Source organism: Panthera onca, chromosome A3, assembly GCF_046562875.1.
Source record: "Panthera onca isolate mPanOnc1 chromosome A3, mPanOnc1 haplotype 2, whole genome shotgun sequence".
Taxonomy (NCBI): Eukaryota; Metazoa; Chordata; class Mammalia; order Carnivora; family Felidae; genus Panthera; species Panthera onca.
The window spans coordinates 36,771,529-36,794,412 of NC_138341.1; the positions used below are offsets into that span (position 1 = coordinate 36,771,529).

Here is a 22,884-nt window from a genome sequence, read left to right on the forward strand (position 1 = left end):
AGACTTTCATTTTCCTCTTGAGTTTTCAAGATTACACTGATGATTGAGGCAAAAACTAACACTGTCTAATGTGATTCTAAAAGTATGTAGAAGAAATATTTGAGACAATGAGCTATATCACTAACAGAGATGCTAAAGGGACGTAAAGAGAGGTCAATGTTCCCCACTTCACTCAAATTTGGAAAATGATGACACTAGTAAACTGTGGTATGTCTCACACGATACAAAAAAATGATTTGGTAAAATCCAGCAAATATTCCTGATAAAAACTCTTAGCAAACGAAGAATAGATGGGGACTTCCTCAACCTGATAAAGGACATTTACTAAAAACTTACCACTGACATCATTCTTTTGTTTGTTTGTTTTCAGTGGGCTCCATGCCCAACGTGGGGCTTGAACTCACAATCCAGAGATCAAGAGTCAGATGCTCTACTGACTAAGCCAGACAGGTGCCCCTATAGTTAATATCATTCTTAATGATGAAAGACTGAATACTTTCCCTCCTGAGATCAGAAATTCTCACAGATTCTATTCCACATTGTACTGAAGATTCTATCTAGTGTAATATGGCAAGAAATAGAAATCCAGAGATCCACGTTGGAAATAGAAAAGGAAAGCTGTTTTTATTGGAAGGTGACACAGAGTCTACATAGAAAAACCCATAGAACTAAAAAGCCACTAGAACTAAAAAAGTGACTTTAGTAAAGATACAGGATACAGGAGTAATTCACAAAAATCACTTGCATTTCTGTATATTTGCAGTGAACTATTGGAAATTGAAATTTTAAAAGTACTACTTACAGTAACATCAAAAAGTATAAATTAGAGTGAAAATGACAAAAGGTGGACAAGACCTACACATTAAAAATTATAAAACATTGCTGATAAAAATTAAAGAGACCTGAAATAGGTAGAGAGATACTGTGTTCATGGGTCAGAAGGCTCAATGTTTTTATGGTATAAATTTTCACCAAATTGATCTATAAAGTCAATGCACTTCTGGGCAAAATCTCAGCAAACTTGTAGAAATTGACAAACTTCTTCTAAAACTCATACGGAAATGCAAAGGACTTAGAATAGTCAAAACAACTTTGCAAAGGAGGAACAAAGTTGGAGAACTAGCACCGTGTGATTTCAAGACTTATTATAAAGTGACAATAATCAGGACAGTGGAGTGACCGCAAGTACCAATATCAATGGAATGTCAGAATCAAGACTAAACAGACCCACTCGTGCATGAACAACTGATTTTTGACAAAAGTGCAAACAGGGCAGGGAGGGAGAAATGGTAGTCTTTTCAACAAATGCTGGAGGAACACTGGGATATCCAGAGGCAAAAAAGATGAACTTCAATCCACACCTCATACCATCGACAAATATTAACTCAAAAAATGGGTCATCATAGGTTGAAATATCCACAACTTCCAGAGGGAAATTGAAGAAAATCTTTGTGACCTTGGGCTAGGCAAAGATTTCATAGATATAGCAAAAGCATAACACATAAAAGAAAAAAATGGATTTTTTTTTTTTTTTTGAGACAGAGAGAGACAGAGCATGAACAGGGGAGGGGCAGAGAGAGAGGGAGACACAGAATCTGAAACAGGCTCTAGGCTCTGAGCAGTCAGCACAGAGCCCGACGCGGGGCTCTAACTCACGGACCGCGAGATCATGACCTGAGCCGAAGTCGGACGCCCAACCGACCGAGCCACCCAGGCGCCCCAAAATGGATTTTTTAGACTCCTTAAAAAATAAAAACAAAAGTCGTTGTTAAGAAAATGAAAAGATAAGCTACCATTGGGGAGCAAGCATGCGCAAATCATATATTTAATAAGGGGCTTGTATTCATTATACATAAAGAACTCCCAAAACTCAATAATAAGAAATCAAACAACCCAATTAAAAAACGGACAAAATATTTCAACAGATATATCACCAAAATCTAAGAATTATAAACAAGTAAATGAAAAGGTGCTCATCATTATTGGCCATTAGAGAGATGCAAATCAATATCACGAGATATCACTGTGCAACTATTAGGATGACTACAATAAAAAGGACTGACCGTAATGGGCGTTACGAGAATGTGGAGGAACCGGAACTCTCACACACTGCTAATGGGTTTGTAGAAATGATGGGGCTGTCATTAACCAAATCTTGCCAAACCCCGTTCAAGGAATCACGGCTTCATTTCTTCCCTGCCCAGTTTGCTTTGCACTGGGCCCCTGTAAAGCCAGCTTTCCAATGTCCCACAAGGTCACCTTCCGCAGTAGTGAGGTTTCCCCTTCAAGTGAACTGGGGTGGATCTACCTTAGAAACACTCTTGCTGGTTTTTTGGGTTTTTTGTTTGTTTGTTTATTTGAGGCACCAGAGTGTGAATTAGTACCGTGTGTTCAAAACCCGCCGGCCCTCTTTCGGTCTGCTTCTCGGTTGATTTCAGGTGTCTTGAAAGGTGACACGGCGCCGGATAAAAAGAAAGAGAGCAAGACAGAAAGCACCACGACCCTCAGCAATCTCTTGTAGACAATTTTTTGAGGGTTGAATACAACTCTGGGCGTGAGTCAGCTGCTGAGCGAGTGCGTTTCTGTCTGCTTGTGTCTCTCTGCCTTTGCAGTCAGAGGAAGGGCCCGGGCTCAGGCCAGGAAGAATCTGCTCTAAGCTGATAAACCCAAAGCCCATGTGCCAGGAACCCTGTGGTTTTCTGTCTTTGTAAGTTTTCCCCGCGAGGCCTGGGAGGAGAGGACACTCTCTAGGAGGAGGTACTTCCCCGCAAAGCATCGGCCTGAATACCGCCCAGGGGAGCAGTTTGCACACATCCGGACTGTGAGAGCTGCGCACCCAGGGCTGTGCGCTCCATTTCACGGGCTCCGGGCTCCGGACCTGGGTTTTCTCCGTTAAATGTGTGAACTGTAAAGTTCCGTGCCTTCTGGGGATGGGCGAAGGGAGGCAGCCTCTGAGCTGGAGTGGGAGAGGGACCCGCGTGCGGTCCCGTGAGGGTCCGACCGCTCCGAGACTGGCCGCAGCTTCGCAGTGACCGTGGCCAGAGAGCCCCAGACCCTGACAAAGCCAGCCTGCTCTCTCCGCTTTGCCGCCTTTTACTTTTCCTAAAACAGTTCTGGGGAGTTTCAACATTCTGCAAATGGCCAGCAAAACTCTCTAGAGCTGAGCTCAAATCAATCAAGGCAAAGAAAAAGTGCAGATTGGGTTTTTTTTTTTTCTTTTTTTCTTTTTTGTTTTAACCCATTGTGGGTGTGTAAACGGAGCTGTCAATCTGGAAGCCCCCCAGGAGCGCGGCATGAGTCCGCAGAGCTGGGTATTTTTAGTCTGCTCTCTCTCAGATTCCAGCTGGTGGACCCTGAGCGAGCTTTTGTGGGGCTCCTGGCACAAGTGGCTTTTCGGAACCTGATGATGCAACCGCAAGGTGGGCTTAGCTCATGCAGCGCACAGAGCTGTAGCCCCAGAAGCTCCGAGACAAGCAGATAATACACAGAAACCCTGTCCAATTTCACCTTAGAAAGAAAGAAAGAAAGAAAGACCTCTCAACAAGTTCAGATGCCCGTGTGTGTGTGTGTGTGTGTGTGTGTGTGTGTGTGTGTAGCAATCTACTAGTAAAAATTAAAATCATCACATTGTGTCACAGGATGGCAGCATATTTTGCTTTTCTTTGGCAATGATCCATGACTGAGCTACTGATTAAAATATACCCTATGAAGTACATGTGTTCTATGGAATGTCTCCCTAAGTATTTGCTGACTTGCCTCTGAATTACACGCCTGGTGAAGCGGACCCTGGCCGGAGGGAATCGCTTCTCCTTCATGCAGGTGCTTTCGGCTCCCCTCTCTCAGGCTGGGATCTGGGCTGCTTTGGGCTTTGTCTTTTGTTCTGGCCCCTGAGCCCAGCACAGGATCTAGAACAGGGAGGCTGTCATTCACATCCACTGGGGGCCCCTTCCTGGTCATCTGTCAGGGGGACAATAACGCTAGTCTTACCCTCCTGAGAGTCTCCTTTCCAGATCCAGTTCATAAAGGATGGGAGAGCTGCTGGAGGCTGCACACTTCAGCCGAGTCCTTTTGCTTTCTGCTCCTTACTTGGCACATCTGTGAGATCAAGGAAAAGGTACAAATTTAGCAGTCACGATTCAGTTATTTTACTTAAAAAAAAAGTTGGAGCTATTGTTACAAAACAGAATTAACATTTGTTAATTGTGGGATGGGGGTACTCAGGTGTTTGATAGATCATTCTCTGTTTTTCTGTATCTTTCAAAGTCCTTTGGTCCGATAAATGAAAAGGAAAGAAACATTTTTAAAGGATTTGTATGAAATCTGGTTTCCTCCAGATGGACACTCTCTGGTTCTGTGTACAGGGAAATGCTCAGTAAACCCCAGAGTCCTGAGACTGTAAGGAGAGGCATTAATATTATTCATCACATTTCTGTTCTATACACTGCTCCAGGAATTTACTGATACCCAGCACTAGGCTTCACCCCTACCCACACTCTCCGCTGCGTGAGACAGCCAGCCGTTTGCTCACTAAGCTGTTTTACCTTTCTGGTGGGATAGGAGTTTTCTAGTTGAAGGCACGGGAGTCCAGAATGATGGCACTTAGAATGTTCTGATTCCGTTTCATCCAACCCTCTCCCCTCCCCCGGAACCACCTGCAACCCCAACCTATACCAAACAGAAGCATATACCTGTAGGAACACTAACTCCTACCTCCAGTCACTAAACATTTGTCTCATATAATGAAATCCCAACTTTTGGGGGCTTAACCAAAACACGTTGCCGGAGAAAATGCACGTTGACATCTCCACTCCTCTAACTTAAAAACAGCCAAACTAAAATAAGTAACAACAACAACAAAAAGTTGTTTCCCACACATTTGCCCTGCTCTTACCACCAGTCTTCAGCCTGAAATAATTTCATGCTTGAGTTATTAACTTATGAAAATAGGCACAAAAGGGGAAAAATGTGAACAGGTCCTCAGCTATATTATTAGTCATTGCTACAGCTGAGTGCATTCCGGCACAAAGGCGTGTTATTCTGCCTGAGTACCTCAGTTTTGAACAAAATGTAGCTCACTAATGGGTTATGCCTCATATACCTTTTTGTAACCATTAGGTTGCCATTCTCTGTAATCTATCCTGTTTTTCATTACGGGTATGTTCATTAGGCAGGTGTGCGCGCAAGTGCCCGTGTATGCGTGCGTGCGTGTGCACGCACACGCGCACGCGCGCACACACACACACACAAACCCCCTTTTGTTTGTGACTGAAAAGAAAGGTCACGGACTGAGCTGGCAGTCGTTTTGGGGAAACCACTGTCTTGATAAATGCTAATTATCATTGATTATGATAGTTGATCGTTATCATTGATTATAATGATTTGGAAATCAGGGCTGTGGATGGATGTGAAATGTGGATTCTGACAAACTGGTGGATTGGGGGGTAGGAACATGAGTAAAAAAAGGGAACCCAGAAGCATTCTGGAGAAGACGGAGGTAGAGCAGGGGAGCCTGACCTGTCTTGCCTCAGTCTCTGTTTGTCAGGGGCAGTGCTGGTCTGAAAACATTCCGGGCTGGGCTCACTTGCCAAGTGTTCTCAGGTTTCCAGGCAGTAGCCCCCTTTATGGAAGTTTCTGGCTTGCGCTCAGAGATGTTGCCCCAAACCAGTGTGAGTCACATGAATAAAAGAGCCAAGTTTGGACCTACTGACTTTTGCTTCTGTAAAGCACAGAATTGGTTATAGAAATCAAGGCCTTTGGGTGTTAACTTCTGGATAGACAAAAATGCAACAAAAGTAGCAGGCAAGAAAATAATCAGGAGAAAGAAATATAGAAGGGAAATAGAAGAAGCTTGGAGAAGATCAAGGTCTTTCACAGACAAGTATGGTTCATTAGAGCTGTCTCCTAAACAGACCAGAGGTCTGCATGGGGCTGGAGATCCCAGAAACAGGGCCCCCCAGCCCCCACCAATTCTCAGCCAATAAGAGAAGCCCCGGGCACCTTCCCCCTTGATTAGGACAATGGGATTCTCCACCTGACACCTGCCTGGCCAGGAGGGACACTAATTGGGAACCAAATGTGGTCCTTTAACCCCTTTGAAGTGTTCACGAACGCTTTGATTTTGTTCTTTCCTCCTCATTAAGACAAACGGGGTTCTACTTTGCCCTGAAAAAATCTGATCTCACCTCCCAAGCCAGCTGCTCATCTTCCAGCTCCTGTGAAGCAAGCTCTGCAAGGCGGGGTCCCCTCCTGTCAGGTGACAGAAATGCCCACCTTGCCAAAGATCACTCTGGCCGGGCTCTGTCTCGGGGGTCAGCAGATCACACTGTAATCAGAGCCCAGGATGCATCACCACGGGATCTCCACTCATGTCAAACCACAAAGGGGCTTGTGGTAACTCTCAACCCAGAATGTCCCGTTAGATACCAGGCAACACAGACGTGATGAGGTTCCCAGATGCTATGCCTTGTGGAGGCAATCAGGCTGGAGAGAACTCCAGGAAGACAGAGCCTCCCCCCCCCCCCCCCGCCCCGCCGCCTCCCCAAAGATCTGGAATCTTGAAAGATTATGAAGCCAGCTTTGCCTTCGCCCTTCTTTTACTGGTGACACACGGGGGCAAAGAGGTGGCAGAACTGGACCTAGAAATGATATTGCTTCTCCCAGCTGGCATTGAACCCCTGAGTCTCATCTGCCATAACACCCCCCCCCCCCCATGCCAAGACCGCCTTCCCTTCTCCCAGTGCAGGGGCAAAGTCAGTGCAAGGGAAACCTGCAGAATGGAGGCAACTGGAGCCCCGTGGTCTCCTCAGAGACCATGAACGTGGGACATGCACCTTCACCTCCCCCCCACAGTGCCAGCCACAGGGGAAACATACGCCACGGCACCAGAGCTCTGCTCCAGAGGCACACGCTGAGAAAGAGGCCCCGGTGCCCAGTGGGGACACCTCTGGAGATGGCTGTAGGCTGTGGTGGAGTCCTGGGAGGCTGGATGAACTCTGTCAGGTGGGAAATAGAAAGGTGGAGAGAAGAGTGGTTGTTGTTGCCGTTGTTGTTGTTTAGAGAGATAGAGAGAGGATGTGCTAGTGGGTGGGGGAGAGGAGCGGGGGGGCGGGGGGCGGGAGCGAGAACCCAAGCAGGCTGAATGCTCAGCGCAGAGCCCGACATGGGGTTTGATCTCATGACCCTGGGATCATGACCTGAGCCCCAATCAGGAGTCCGACGCTCAACCGACTGAGCCACCCGGGTGCCGCGAGAAAAATGTTCTTAAGAGCAGAAATTCAAACCTGGGAAAGCATCGCCCATCTTATCTCGTTCTGTCACAGATATAATCTCCACAGCCAACAGGCCCAGAGTCCTGCTAAGTGTGTGTTTATTTCCTTGGACCCCCACAGATCTCCATCTGGGAGATCAGCATCTGAATTAGACCCTCTCCCCCTGTTTTTGTTTTTACCGTCTTTATCGCTTTAAGTGTTTAGTTCAGGAGCGTTAGCAAGTACATGAACATTGTTTTACAACAGATCTTAGATCTTATTCATCTTGCAAAACGGAAACTCTACCCATTAAACAGTCACTCCCCGTTCTCCCCTCTGTGCAGCTCCCGACAACCACCGGTCTACTTTCTGTCTCCGTGACTTTGATGACTCTAGGGACCCCATGTATATGGAATCACATAGGATTTGCCCTTTTGTGACTCACTCATTTCTTCAAGTTTCATATATCTTGTAGCAGGTGACGGATTTTCCTTCTTTTTTAGGCTGAATAATATTCCATTGTATGTATACACCACCTTTGGCTTATACAGCCGCGTGTTGAAGGACCCTTGGGTCGTTTCCACCTTTTGCCTCTTGTGAATAACACTACTGTGAACACGAGTGTGCAAATACCCCTTTGAAATCTTGCTTTCAATTCTTTTGGCAATGTACCCAGAAGAGGAATTGTTGGATCATATGGTAGTTCTATTTTTAATCTTTTGAGGAACCTCCATGCTGTTTTTCACAGCAGCTGAACCATTTCACATTCCCACCCACAATCGAGGAGGCTTCCAATTTCTCTACATCCTCACCAACACTTGTTATTTTCTGTTGATATGTATATATACATATATCTCCCCCTGAGTGGGTATAAGGTGATATCTTCTTGTAGTTTTCATTTGCTTTTCCCTAAGGCTTAGTGATATTGACTATCTTTTCATATGCTTGTTAGCCATTTGTATCTCATCTTTGGAGAGACATCTATCCAAATCCTTTGCCTTTTTTTTTAAGTTTATTTGTTTCTTTATTTTTTAATGTTTATTGATTTTTGAGCGAGAGACCGAGCATGAGTGGGGGAGGGGCAGAGAGAGAGGGAGACACAGAATCGGAAGCAGGCTCCAGGCTCTGAGCTGTCAGCACGGAGCCCGACGCGGGGCTCGAGCTCACGAACTGGGAGGTCACGGCCTGAGCTGAAATCAGGAGTCAGATGCTTAACTGACTGAGCCACCCAGGCGCCCCTCTGCTTATTCTGAAATCGGATTATTTTGTTGCCGTTGAGTTGTAGGAGTTTTTTAATACCCCCCTCCTTTTTTTTGTTTTTAGCTGAAAAAAACTGAAGGATCGAAGAGGTGGGTAACTTACTTGCGTGTGCTGTGAGTCGCCCCGCAGCGGGGAGGGCTGGCCCCAGGCGGCAGCTAGAGCAAGCTGTGGGCCCGTCCTCCCAGCCACATGGTCTCACAGCCAACACTGCCCGTCAAATGCACACCCTGTGTTCACAGCCTTGTGTGCCAAATTGCTGTTTGGAAACGAACAGCAAACTCTGGTTGTGGAGAACTCAGAAGCGTGTAATATCCACTTTAATGACAGTTCCACTCTCTTGTTTTCCCCTCCTCTGAGGAAGCGCAGAGAGAAAAGGCTGTTCATGGAAAAATACATTTAAATGGATCAGTGCCAGGCAGCCCTTTGCACATCTGTTCTTAACAGGTTTCAGCTGAAACTACTGAAAATATACATAGATCTGTTTGCGTGGAACCAGTTAAATCTGATAAGATTACGATTGGGAGGGTAACTCTGGATTTGGTGGTGGGGGAAAGAAAAAACCCTCCACACTTGGTCTCCGCACACGCTCCTAATATTTTACCACAGATGTTGTTGAGGGAATCGGATTTGCTGCAAATTAAAAAGATCTAAATTATTTGAGATTAGTTACAAACAAACTCAAGATGTCCCGACCGCCTTTCTGCACACAATTCCCGCCTCCCCTCCAATCTGGGCCGAGTCCTTTGTTATCAGAGCGGAGACCACAGCTGGGAAATCACTTGTTTCTGAGTAATTCTGTCCTCACTCCCTGCATCAATCGGTTTAGGGAGAAGGCAGGCTGTTCACACACTGAATGCCCAGTTGTCTTCCCCTGGAGGACACCAGTGGCCCCCAAGGACATGCAGGTAGCAGGGAGGGAGGACAGAGTTACACAGGTGCTGTGCTCTTTCCCAAGACTTTCTTACATCGCACCAGAACCACCTTTTGAGGTCATCCCATTACAGAGATGAGAAAACTGAGGCTCTACGATGATTTGCTCAGGACCACACCAACAGTAAAGAAAGAGGTGCTGTGAAGCTAGAAGCTGTGAGTTTTTCTCTCATCTAAATGTCCCATGGTGAGGGGAGGGGGGCATCTGGGTGGCTCAGTCGGTTGAGCAGCCGACTTTGGATTAGGTCATGATCTCGAGGTGCATGAGTTCGAGTCCCATGTCAGGCTCTGTGCTGACAGCTCAGAGCCTGGAGCCTGCTTTGGGTTCTCTCTCTGCTCCTTCCCTGCTCACACTCTGTCTCTGTCTCTCTCCAAAAGAAATAAACATTAAAAAAAAAAATGTCCCATGGGGCAAGGCCACAACTCAGATACCCACAGGGCCCAGCAGAAATGGAAGGAGCCAGGGGCCGTGCACAGCTATGAAGCAGCTTTAGCAAATTGATACTGGGGCAAAGGGGAGGGGGAAGAGTGAAGATATCATGGGTGCAGATCTCCTGGATTTGGTAAAGAAAGCCAGAAATCACCAGGTTTTTACCTGTAGGCTCAGGTATTGAAGTCAAACACCCGCCTGCTGTTGTGTGGGATCCCATTGCAGGGACTTTGGTGCCTCCAGAGGCATCTGAGTAGTGACTTGGGCGTCTGACTATCAGGATCCTTGTCTCCTGGTACAGGAGGTGCGGTCACAGGCAAGGAGCACCACAGCTCAGCACCCTGGTCCCTGTATCCCTCCTCCTCCTTCTTCTTCTTCTTCTTCTTCTTCTTCTTCTTCTTCTTCTTCTTCTAAATTTTTAAGTGTTTATTTGTTTTTGGGAGAAAGAGAGAGAGAGAGAGAGAGAGAGCTTGAGGAGGGGAGGGGCAGAGAGAGAGAAGCAGAATCCAACAGAATCAGACGGGATCCGAAGCAGGTTCCAGGCTCTGGGCTGTCGGCACAGAGCCTGACGAGCAGCTCGAACTCACGAACCGTGAGACCGTGACCTGAGCCGAAATCAAGAGTTGGATGCTTAACCAACTGAGCCACCCAGGCACCCCCACCCCCACCCCGTGTCCTTTCTAAAGCCTTTTCTGATAACTTTGTGGGAATCCTCCCTTGATTCTAGCATGCTGTGAACTGCGTTCATCTATAACCATTGATCTAATCATGTATCTCCAAAAGACGACATCAGTCTATAAAATGCACCACAGGACACGAGAACCGCAGTCACATGGCCTCAGAAACAATCAGCCCAAATTGACATCTGACAACATCCCCCCGCGGCACCCCCAGGGGCTGGGGTTGTGATTGGTAAGGTTTTCATTCCTGATGGACCCCACGCTGTGAAAATGCACCTATTTTTGTTCATTGAAACTCATTTTTTTTTTTTAATAAGCAGCCCAGTGGAAAACAATCGTGAATGGCAGCTTCATTACATGTGGATTTTTAGAACAAGGAAAATATTGCTCACACCCTATGACCTGTTCAATGATACTGAATTTTAATTAAAAAAATGTTACATGTTAAATTGATGACAAGGAAAGGGCGACACTACGGCTATAAAAGAAATCAGGAAGGCAAATCCTGGTGGACAGATCGTCTCAGTGATCTAGTCAATGTATGTTTGTCTTCTTTGTCTCTCTCTGTTTTTCCATTTGAAAATTTCTGTTCTAAGCGAGAGGGGACATATTCCAAACTCTATAGACTTCAAATGGGGAGGCTGGTGGGACCAGAGGTGGGTACGAGAAGGGGGGGACTTAATTTGCTCTCTGGGGGCCTCCCACATGATCTTGTGCAACGGATTGGTTGTTGTCCTAGAGGGCCTCCTCCAAGTGGCTGCTGTCCCAGGCCACCGTGGAAAAACCCTTTGAAAGGGCCAGTTTCGGGTCATCTTAGCAGGCCTGATAACTAAGAATGAATTATTTTGAAGGGATAGATTAAATGGTGTACGGATGGCCCACTGGACGTTCAGCCCAACCTGAGTGTCACCAATTAGAAGAGAATTTTCTTCCGAGCTGATGCAACACTGGAATGGAAAATCCAGGGGCTGAAAGTATGTCACCGTACTGGGTTTTCAGAAAAGCCGACGGGAGCAAGCCAAGGTGGTCAGCTTCTTCTCCGGATGGGTTTCCAAGACATGACGTGTCAGTTCATGACCTAAAGCCTCATGAAAGAGTAGCTATTTGCCCCAAACACAGAGCCCTGAGATCTGCCCATGGTGGAAGATTCACACCCAGCACAGCATGTGCAGGAAGGAAGCAACTTCCCTCAGGCTGCTGGGAGAAGCGTGGGTCTTGGGGCTGGGTCGGGAGGGAGGGGGCGGGCAGCAGCCCCACAGTGTGGGAGCTTGAGCGTCTCGTTCCTCCCGAGAGAATAGGTGTGCAGGCGTGCAGAGTTAACCCCCAGCTAGAACATGCCTTGACCCTCCCTGAGGAAGACTAGAATGATTCAGGGTCTAGGGTCCCAACCACGGGCACAGAATAGCAAATACAAAGGCCCTGGGACTGGCGGGGGGAGTGCAGAGTGGGCGAACCACAGCTGTAGCACAGCTGGGGCGGGGGGTACTGGCCATGCACGGTGGGGAGGCTGAATCCTGTTCTAAGAACACCCGGAAGCCACTCTCACGTTCCAAGCAGGAGAAGGATGTGGCTTGGTTTTACATTTCCCGAAGATCATGCTGGCTTCTGTCTGGATCAGAGTCTAGAGGGGTAGGAGGCTGGGCTGTGGGCCAGGTGGGAAGCCATGGGACAGGAGACTGAGGGACTGCATTTCACAGGTCGGACCAGCACAGCATGGGGAGGAGGGGGAGGAGGGGGAGGCGGGTGAGGGACGCGTCGGTCCTTGGAGGAGACATCCAGCCCCTGGTTTCCATACTGGGAAAAGGCCTCAATAACCCCCAGCTCTCGGAGAGGTTGTGAAGGTTGAAAGTGGTGCCTGACCCACAACAGGTACCCAAGACTGCGTTCCCATTGTCCCCTTTGTCCCCACGAACACAGCAGACGGCGATCTTTAGCAAGGCTACTTCTGACCCTCGTCCTCGGTAGAGTGGGAGGTAGGGCCTGGGCTGGAAGGGGTGACAGGGCGGGGTCGGGTTGTCCTTTCTGAGAAATCATGTGCCGATCCACAAACAAGATGGCGATGCAACAAACTTCCATGTTCTTGAAAACGTTTTGATGCTTACAAAAAGAAACGATCGCCGTCATGCAGCCCGACGTGCCTGTGGCCCAGAGTACAACAGGTGAGCCAAACCAGTGAGTGCCCTTTGGGCCAGGATCCCTGTGTCCATCCCCAGCGCTCGCACCTGGCGAAGCAGGGGTGGGGAGCGGTTCAAGGTAGCACAATTCCCACTTGCACGCCAAACGCGCACTTCTGGGCTCACACCGTGCCTGGCACACAGTGCCACACTGGAGCATCATGGTCCTCGTGCTTGTAAAGTTTATTAACAGGGTCATCCAGCCCGACCCTGCGGGGTCTTCCCTATGGCTGGGAAGTCTCCCTAGAGGAGGAGGGGCATCTGGGCTGTGTGAAAGATGGGAGGAAGGGGGCCCGATGGGGCCGGGCTCCCTGCTCAGGGTACAGCCTGGAGAAGGACACATGACCAGTTTTCTCTGAGCCAGCACATTTTCCATTCTAAATATAGCCCAAGATGACCCAAGACATCTTCCCCCTCACAAGGAGACTCAAGGTTCTGTATTTTCCCGCGTTTCTGTGACTTCTGAAAGAAGTGAACAGCGAGAGCTGAGGCTTTTACCTCCCATCGCCTGATCCCATGGACCCTGGGTCCTAAGGAGCGATGGCCACCCACCCTTGAGAGGAGGGCCTGGCCTGGGTGAGGAGCTCTCTTTGGTCCCCAACATTTAGTAGCTACCAAAATATTTTGCCAGCCCTCTCCCTCCAGCAGAGTGAAACAGGGCTTCTATCCACCTAGGCAGGGTCAGTCGTCACGCAGGCCGGAAATGAGAAGCTTTCTGCCACCCTTGTGTTCATCCACCCCAGCATCTCAGAAGTGAGGCCCAGCCTCATGAGTTTTAATTGGACAACAGATTCCTACTTCCCTTAGGAACCTTGCAGCAACATCAAGATGGACCTTTTATCACATTTCTGGAAGGTACAGGATACGAGCCTTTTGGAAAGAGGCACAGGGCTGACTCGTGGCTCCGAGGGCCTTCTCTGCTTGTTTGCAAAGGGGGGCAGGGGATAGTTTTCTGTATCTGAGTGGGGATCTGCTAATTGCTGCACAAGCACTTCTGGGGAAGTTCAAGTTTCCAAAGGCCTGTGGTTAACTCCGACGGTGCCAGCTGGCGCTTCCCGAACAGGGCGCTTGAGGGCACTGGTGGAGGGGCCTTCCGGGAGACACAAATTGCAGTGGGTATCTCCAAAGGGTTAATGACCAAAGAGTGAGGACGGTCATGTTAAGTTATATATAGCAAACAGTGAGCAAAGCAGGCAAGAGGAAAAAAAAGATAGAAAAAAACCCCATGGATACGCTCCCCTCCCCCCTCTGGCAACCCCCCCCCCCCACTCCTTTAACATGGATACGCTCCCCTCCCCCCTCTGGCAACCCCCCCCCCCCACACACTCCTGCAACAACACTATATATACAGACCGCAGATTGGGGCATAGTTAAATTTGGCACACTGAGACTACAGCAAAGAAAGAAAACATATCAAGTTACGCGGAGCCCTATTCAGATTTGGGCCTGGGCCTCACCCGCACAATGCTGGGCAGAGGAGAACAAGGCCGCTCGGTGTGTTGTCGAAAAGCGCACCGGGCCAGCTTTGCTTTCCTTTCAGTCATTTGCTGGCCCAGCCCTGGGCAACAGGTTAAGTCCCTGCCCCACAGGTGGAGACAGATAAAACAAACCCAAATGGTGCCATGGGCTGCAGGAAACCTTTCTTTCAAAACTTGATCCATCTCCAAAGAGGAAACACGCAAGGACTTTGCTCTGGACAGTAATCTGTTTTCTTAGGGCAGCTGGGAGAGACCTGGTGGCCAGGGTAAATAGGCAAAGCGGCAGTGGCGGGGTTTTGGCAGGCAGGGCTGCAAGGGCAGTTTGAAAAGACCCCTTCCTACACTCTGTTCCCAACCAAGAGTAAGCTGTCAATCTCATAGGGTGAAGGTGCTCTGGAAAAAGTCAGTGGAGAGAGAGGGAGGCCCTTCCGCAAGGGAGAAAGCTAAGCCACAGGTGCATGCTGGGATCTCCTCCCCCTCCTCCTCCTCCTCCTCCTCCTCCCCCTCCCCCTCCCCCTCCCCCTCCCCCTCCCCCTCCTTTCCTCCTTCTCCTCCTCCTCCTTTTCCTCCCCCTCCGGGCAGGTTCACCTGGCCAGAACCCAGCCCGCAAGTCCGCTCCCCTCAGAGCTCACTGAGCAGGGAGAGAGCAGGCCGGGACCTCTGAAATGCAACCCGGGTGGGTTTCAATCTCCGCGTTGAGCAGCTGGACGGGCAGGCCGGCGGCAGGCAGACTGCCAGCAAAGACTGGCTGAGTCTCTGCTGTATGCGAAACGGGCTCGGGGAGGGTCAGATATGCTTTAGTCATCAGACATTGTCCCTGTCAGCAGGCGCTAGGACTCCCGGAGGAGATGACACAGCCACCGGCTGGCACTTGTCGGCTCGGGCTGCGCCGCACATCAGCGGTCATGACGACGCTGCCCGCGTCACCAGGTCTGTGGGTCTTTCCAAAGCCATGCCATGGGGTCACCCTGTTGGGGCTTCACCTGACCTTAGGTGGGCAGAGCCCGGCAGGGCAGAGCATCGCCGCCATTTTGCAGGGGAAGGAACTGAGGCACAGTGAGGAGGCCGCATCTCGCCTGGGTGGGCACAAAGAACAGACCCTTACCCTGGCCCTCCTGTAGGCGTACGTGAGGGGTGGTCTGCACAGGACGGTGGTTCTCACCTCATGTGCCAGAATCTCGGGGTCATCCTCTACCTGGTGTAACCCACTCTCCTCAAGGTGGGCTTGGGTGTCCTGTCCCAGTCCCAGCCCCAGAAGGGGGTGGGTGTCCGGTGATCCTGGTTCACGCCGGGCTCTGCCACGGACCTGACCCCAGTCTCCACCTGCAACACAGGGACAGTGGCGCAAAGCCCGTCCAGAGCTGCTCCAGAGAGTGAGGGACCCAGCACGGCATCCCTCTCCCTGCCTGTGGCTTGACGGGCCCACGCTCTTGGCTCCCTGGGCAGAAAAGATACAGTAAGAGGTTGAATTGTGTCTTCCTAAGCATCACGTGTTGGAGTCCTAACCCCCGGTACCTCAGAACGTGACCTCGTTTGGAACTGGGGCCGCTGTAGATGTAGTCAGTAAGATGAGGTCATACCGCATTAGGGGAGGCCCCTAGTCCAGCATGACTGGTGTCTTTATAAAATTTAAAGGGGAAATTCGGATAGAAACACACACAACATAGGGAGAACACCATGTGGACACGACGGCAGAGATCAAGTTGTCGCGTCAATGAGCCACAGAATGCCACAGATTGCCACCCAGCCCCAGAAGCAGGGGGAGAGAGGTCTGGACCAGATTCTCCCTCACGGTCCTCAGAAGGGACCAACCCCGCTGAGCCCTTGATCTCGGATTTCTGGCCTCCAGAACTGTGAGACGGTACTGTTGTCGATACTTTGCTATGACGGCCCTAGCAGACACAGATGACGAAAAGGCCAAGGTATCTCTGGTTAGTTTACCTTGAAAACGGGCTTTGAAGCCCCTTCCAGCCTTACAGACATTTATTCTAGGCATCGTTGTCCGAACAAAGAGTGAAACAGTGCAATTGCAAGAATGCTCCACGAGTGCTCCGTTCCAGAAAAATCCCGCCGGCAAAAAGAAGGGAAGTCCCCTTTCTCTTCTCAAAATCCTAACCCTCCTTTGTTCTCAACAGAAATCATACACTGCGTAATTCTCCCAAAATGACCCCAAGGCAAGAGAACCTCTCTTTTCCAACCAAGTGCAGGGCTGACCCTCTTGCTAACTTCCTGGCCATCCCAACTAGTTTTCAGGAGAAAACTCACTGAAAACTCAGTCGCATGACTATGATGATGAGTGCCAGCCAGTCAGGAGCTTGAAGGGTTAGCTTGCTCAGGTAGGGAATTAGGTGACCCGGAGCATCGGCCAACACTCTGCCTTCAGCCCTGACCACATATGTAGTCCTGACTGTGAAACATCTCCCCACCCCCTTGGCAGGAACTCCTCCTGGCGTGGCAGCACCAGTACCCCTGTGCCTTTGGCCTCCCTCCCCTGGTGGCGTGGAGCCCAGAGACACCAACATCCTCTCAGACTAAGGAAGCCCTTCCAGAACTTGCCACCAGCCCCGGAATCCTGGCTGCTCCCCCAGTGATGGAACATTGGACATGGTGGCTCTCAGGGCTGAATTCTGGAGTGCTAACGTGGACCAGGAAGTAAGGCTCATGAGACTTGGTCTTCGACTGCCCTCCTTTCTCCCTTGCTTTACACCTGAATTTGGCCTCCTGCTCTACATCTGCCCGCCAAATGCCTCTTTTAGCCTCGCTGTTACCCCGCGGCGTCCCATTGTTTATACAAGTTATTTCTCCTCCACCAAGAATTTCTTAGTACCTCAATTAGAACGTAGGATTTTGAGAGATTCGTGCTGTCATCCTTCCCCCCACTCCTGCACTTTAGTCATTTGAATGTAGAAGTTACTCAGTCCAGATTTGTTGAAGGTGGATTCAACCTGGATGTCTTCTGTGCATTTACTCTTGTTATCTGTTTTGATCCCAAATCCTTTCCCCGTGTGGTTCCGGAGTTCCTCCCGCTTCAGGGTTTGGTCTCCTCTAGGGATGCTGATATCTCCTAATTTAGACCGAATCTACAGGAGTGTTCACTGTAGCTGATTACCCATCAACTCGGAGGAAAAGAACTCATACATTTTTAGGGCTGAAAGATTCTCCAGAAAGTATTTAGTCCGTTTCTTAATAAGAGGCCAGGTAACTCGTCCGGGGTCAACTGGTTACGTACGCGACAGAAGAGAGAAGCCAAATGTCCTGGTTTGATGTGAGGTCATTGGTCGTGTGGATGAAGACATCATCTGTATGGCTGGTGTAGGGTGAGTGGGGCGTCACATCGTATCTGTTCCGGAAGGTTCCTCCGTTGGCTCCTGGGCATTTCAGCTTAACTTTAACAGCTTCCAAGTGAGTTTAGACACCTTCATCATGTCTGCTCCACAGGGGTTGCGTGGGGGCAGCTGGAAGACGGACCCACTCCCAACACAATCAGGTCACACAGACGGTGTTCCTAGCAGCAGAGATGGAACAGTCTCCTGTTCCATCTCGCAAATCCACAGATATGACTGACAGGGAGTGTTTTCCACTTAGAGTCATGCAGATCTCAGAGGTAGGTCTGTTTCCAACCACTGAGGAAGCATAAAGCAAAACAGTCTTGTCGGCATAGACATATGCCTCATTGTTTTCAATCTGAACACATGTTTTACATCAAGAGAAGGGCTTGTGGTCGGGGTAGGGGGAGCTGAAGGGAGATTCAAAGGTTCTTCAGCACTCAAAGATCTCAACCTCTTCAAAGTTTCAACCCTCAGAGCTCTTACGATGTTTCATCCCACTCAGCAGAGACGCTTCTCTGCCCACACTCTCAGGTGCATGCGTGGGGACTCGAGTGTGGTCCAGAAGGACAGAGAAAGGTAACAGGATGGTCACCTCACTGCAGATATTTTCCCCAGAGGATGTCATTTCTCCGTTGGGATTTGATGAGCTCCCTAAGGCACATTCACGTGCAGAGAGCAGGTGATATCTGGCTGCTAGAGAGGCCGCATCAAGCCATGGCGGTCATGGGTACCACGAGCTCACCCTGGAGGGGAATAAGCACCTTCTATCTGGGACACCGGGCAGGTGGGTGCTGGCCAGAACCAGTGTCAGGGACAACAGGTTGATCAAGAGAAAAGGGAAGGGTTTGCATTCAGTTATCATCACTTTCTAGCCTCAGGGCTCTCAACTGCAAGTTGGAGATAATAATAACTTCCTTCCATGATATTTTTGGGGTTCACCAAATGCGATCATTACCTGTGAAAGTGCTTGGCACAGAGAGATGAGGGGCAGTGCCCTCGACGGGAAGGAATTCCGGCACCCACGCCAGCTCCTGGCTGTCTTCTTTCTGAGATGACTGTTTCTAAGGGGAAAGGAGGAGCAAGATGATGCTCCCAACCTTCAGGTCACGTCCAGGCAAGTCAAGTTGGAGTGTAAGATTACCACGTACACTGGGCCCCAAGTGGTTTGTCATCAGAGGGCCCCGTGGGAAACAGAGTGGCAGGGTGATGGGGGTGGGGCCAGGAGAGCCCAGCACGAGTCCTGGGGTCACTGCTCGCACTCTTGCTACTTTGGATGGGTTCTTTGCCTCCTTGGCCGTCTATAAATTGGCCCGTCTATAAATTGGAGCGGACTACACACAGCATAGGGTCGTGCCAAGGCTCCTGCAGAATGATCCAGGAAGACAGCTGGAAATGACAAGGTGCTGAAACATGTGCGATGGTGTTGTTGTTCTTAAAGGAAGGGAGAAAGGAGGGAGAGCATGAGAAGTGCGGGGGAAGGGATTAGCCTCTATTTAAAATTTTTTTTTTAATTTTAAAATAGTTTTAAGTTTCCAGAAGAGTTGAAAAAAGGGTCTGAAGAGTTCCCACATACACCACATCCAGTTTCTCCTACGGTCCAGCTCCTATATTAGGATGGGACATCTGTCCTGTTTCATAACCGATATTGATAACACTATTGTTAACTAAAGTCTATACTTGCTTCATATTTCGTTTGTTTTGACCAAATGTCCTTCGACTCTAGCGTTCCACCCAGGATCCCACGTTACATTTCGTTGTCAGGTCCCCTTTAGGCTCCAGTTGGCTGGGGCAGTTTCTCTGATTTTCTTTGTTTTTGATGACCCTGACGGTTTTCAGGAGTACTGGTCAGGCGTTTTGTAGAATGTCCCTACACTGGGGTTTGTCTGGTGTTTCCTCATGATTAGGGTAGGATTGTGGATTTCTGGGAGGAAGACACAGAGGGCAAGTGCCATTCTCATCACATCATATCAAGAGTACAGACATCTACATGACTTATCACTCTTGATGTTGACCCTGACATCTGGCTGAAGTAGTGTGTATATGTGTTGAGTTTCTTTTTCTCCCTTTTCATACTTTATTCTTTTTTTGAAGTTTATTTCTTTATTTTGAGACAGCTGTCAGTGCAGAGCCCCACATAGGGCTCAAACTCACGATCCACAAGATCGTGACCTGAACGGAAGTCAAGAGTTGGATGCTTAACGGACTGAGCCACCCACGCTGCCCATAGTGTAGACCTTGAAAGGAAACCACTGTGCACTCCACACTCAAGGAATGGGGAGCTCTGCTCCACCTTCTTGGGGGAGGAGTAGTTACCTCGATTATTTGAAATTGTACCCCGTGGGAGAGTTGTCTATTCTCCCCCACTCGTGTATTCATGTGATCAGTACACAATATTTCATATTCATATGTATCAGTATGAATCATGCATATTTGTTTTATACTTGTGTTATTTATAATCCATTACTACTTTATTGCTCAGATTATACCAGTTTGGGTCATTGAGAGCTCTTTCAAATGGCTGCTGGGTTCCTTCGACACACCCCCACCATCGTGCATTGTCGTTTGTTTGTTTTTCTGAGCACTTTCTTACTTTCTGATGTTACGAGGTGCTCCAGGATCATCTTGCATATTCCCTGCCCATCCTAAACTTGGCCATTTCTTCAAGATGTCCTAATTCCTTTTATCAGAGAGTGATCCTAACATCTGAAATCTGGGCACCAGATGCTCTCATTGCGACAAGGGTGTCATTTTCTTGTATGCTCTGTTAGCTAACAGATGTGTTTACGCAGGTAAACATGTAAATATGTGTTTACACCAACCTGTATCTACAGATATTTTGTACGCATCCCTCTGTGTCTGTATTAGGCTAGACGTGAGTTCTTACTGACGTCTCCAATGCTAATCCCTGGCCACGTGAATCATTCCAGCCTCCCCACTTTGTTTGCCTGTGTCCTGTCACTCCAGCAGTGAGGACCTTGGCTCCCGCCATCGGCCATCCATCTACTTCAGTTTTCAGTTCCAAAATTCACAATGGGTGGCTTCAGAATCATTAACGCGTGTCCCATGGGAAACAACTTTATCAGTCAGAATACAGTGTTACGTATAATTCCTTTTGCTTTTGGTTTTACAATTTCCACTCATTTCCAGTAGTACTTGGGTCAGCACGTTTTATACCCACCCATTCAGGGGAGGGATTTCCTGTATTTGTATTACCGTTAGATTTATTTATTTGTTTATTTATTTTTGGTCAGACTCAGCAGTCCATCCCAGAATCCCCCAGCCTCTTGAATAATTTTTAAAAATTTGCATACATTTGAAAATTTCCTGAGACGAAAACCTGGATGACTGATTTTGGCTCTTTATTTTTTTCTAATACGTGCGTTTCACACTCTACATTTCCACTGTTCTGCATTCTGTCACTATGGGTTAGTTTCTGTTTTTAAAAATTTTACGTGAACAGATTTGTGCAGTGTGTGCCCCGCCTCTCTGGCTGCTTTCACTCGGCGTAATTATTTCGGATTCATTCGTGTTCTTGCCTGTGTCGATAGGTTGTCTCTTCTTACTGCTCAGTCACATTCCATCATGTGGATGTGCCACTGTGTGTTTACCTATTTACCTGTAGCTGTACCTCTGGATTCTTTCCAGTTTTGAGTCATTAAAAATAAAGCTGCTGCGAGCATTCGTGTGGGAGTCTTTGTGTGGACATACACTTTCATTTCTCTTGGCTAAACGCTTAGGAGTAGAATGGCTGGGTCATATGGTAAGAGTATGCTTAACTTTGAAGACGCTGCCCATTCGTTCTCCAAAGTGGGTGGACCACGTTCCATTCCCACCACCGTGTGTAAGGTTCCGGTTCTCGCCCACTTCAGCACGGAGAGTATTCAGCGCGGAGAGTTAATTTCAGACATTCCAGAAGGTATGTGGGGCTATCTCATAGTTGTTTCTGTTTGCATTTCCCTAGTTACTAACGAGATTGCGCTTCTGTACCATTCATATTTCTTCTTTGGTGAAGTACACGCGCAGTTCCTTCTCCCACTTACAAAACTGGGTTGCTTGCATTTTTCTTATTGATTTGGAGGTGGTTGTTTTTTTTAATGTTCTGGATTCCAAGTTTATTGTCAGACATGTGATCTGCAGATAGCTCCTAGTCCGTGGCTTATCTATTCCCTTCTTTACAGGGTCCCTCATAGAGCAGAAGTTTTAAAACTCTATGAAGTCCAATCTATCAAACTTTTTATGCGTCATGCTTTTGCTGTCTTATCTAGAAAGTCTTTGCCTAGGGGCGCCTGGGTGGCTCCGTTGGTTAAGCCTCGGACTCTTGATCTCCACTCAGATCATGATCTCACAGCTCCTGAGATTGAGCCCCACATCAGATCCTGCGCTGACAGCACAGAGCCTGCTTGGGGTTCTCTCTCTCCCTCTCTCTCTCTGCTCCTCCCCTGCTTGCACACGCATGTGCACACACCTTCTCTCTACTTTAAAAAGGTAAATAGGGGCACCTGGGTGGCTCAGTCAGCTGAGCGTCTGACTTCAGCTCAGGTCATGATCTCGCGTTTGTGAGACACCGGGCTCGTTGCTGTCAGCCCATCAGCACAGAGCCCGCTTCGGATCCTCTGTCCCCGCCCCCTCTCTGCCCCTCCCCTGCTGGCGTGCTCTCTCTCAAAAAATAAATAAAATAATTAATTAATTAATTAATTAATTAAAAGTCTCTGCCTAACTCAGAGTTGCAGATTCAGTTTCTTTTTCTTTCTTTCTTTTTTTTTTTTAATTTTTTTTTAACGTTTATTTATTTTTGAGACAGAGAGAGACAGAGCATGAACAGGGGAGGGGCAGAGAGAGAGGGAGACACAGAATCTGAAACAGGCTCCAGGCTCTGAGCTGTCAGCACAGAGCCCGACGCGGGGCTCGAACTCACAGACTGTGAGATCATGACCTGAGCTGAAGTCGGACACTTAACCAACCAAGCCACCCAGGCGCCCCAACAGATTCAGTTTCAAAGTCTCCTGGACCTGCCTGTCTGCCTAGAATTTTTCTTCTATATTTTCATGTTGCACTTTATACAGTTGTAGGTTTTTAAAATGGGCCTGTGATCCATTTTGAGTTAATTTTTAGATACGGTGTGAGGTGTTTGTCAAAGTCCAATTTTTCATGCAGGTAATTATTCAGTTGTTCCCCAGCATTTACTGAAAGAGTATTTTTTTTCTATAGAGCTGTCTTGGTATCTTTGCTGAAGATCAGTTGTGCACATATCTGCAGGTGTATTTCTGAAACATATATTTTGTTCTCTTGATCTGTCTGTCTTGTCTGTATGCCACTATATACTGCTTCTTTCCAGGGACTTTATAACAAGACCTGA

At 48.4% G+C, this 22,884-nt stretch overlaps 2 long non-coding RNA genes across 15 annotated transcripts in view; one reads left to right on the forward strand and one right to left on the reverse strand.

The window, feature by feature from the left end:
- The window catches only part of LOC132692332 (uncharacterized), a 156,502-nt gene that overhangs the window by 34,648 nt on the left and 98,970 nt on the right, over positions 1-22,884 (reverse strand). For 7 of the 9 annotated variants that reach the window (XR_009616304.3, XR_009616318.3, XR_009616294.3 and 4 more), the window contains exon 3: positions 3,988-4,095. This is a non-coding gene — a long non-coding RNA (uncharacterized LOC132692332). Of the gene's footprint in view, positions 1-2,063; positions 3,508-3,556; positions 3,906-3,987; positions 4,096-22,884 lie in introns of those variants that run through there. The other 2 variants (XR_009616301.3, XR_009616312.3) reach the window with 2 other exon arrangements.
- On the forward strand, positions 12,295-17,050 carry LOC132692352 (uncharacterized). Of its 6 annotated transcripts, XR_013554738.1 has the most exons (7): positions 12,295-12,706; positions 13,109-13,297; positions 13,397-13,576; positions 14,581-14,653; positions 15,027-15,129; positions 15,534-15,655; positions 16,637-17,050. It is a non-coding gene; the product is annotated as an uncharacterized LOC132692352 (long non-coding RNA). The 6 variants fall into 6 exon arrangements; XR_013554739.1 differs by having other exon boundaries at positions 13,109-13,576; positions 15,024-15,129; XR_009616320.2 differs by having other exon boundaries at positions 13,109-13,576.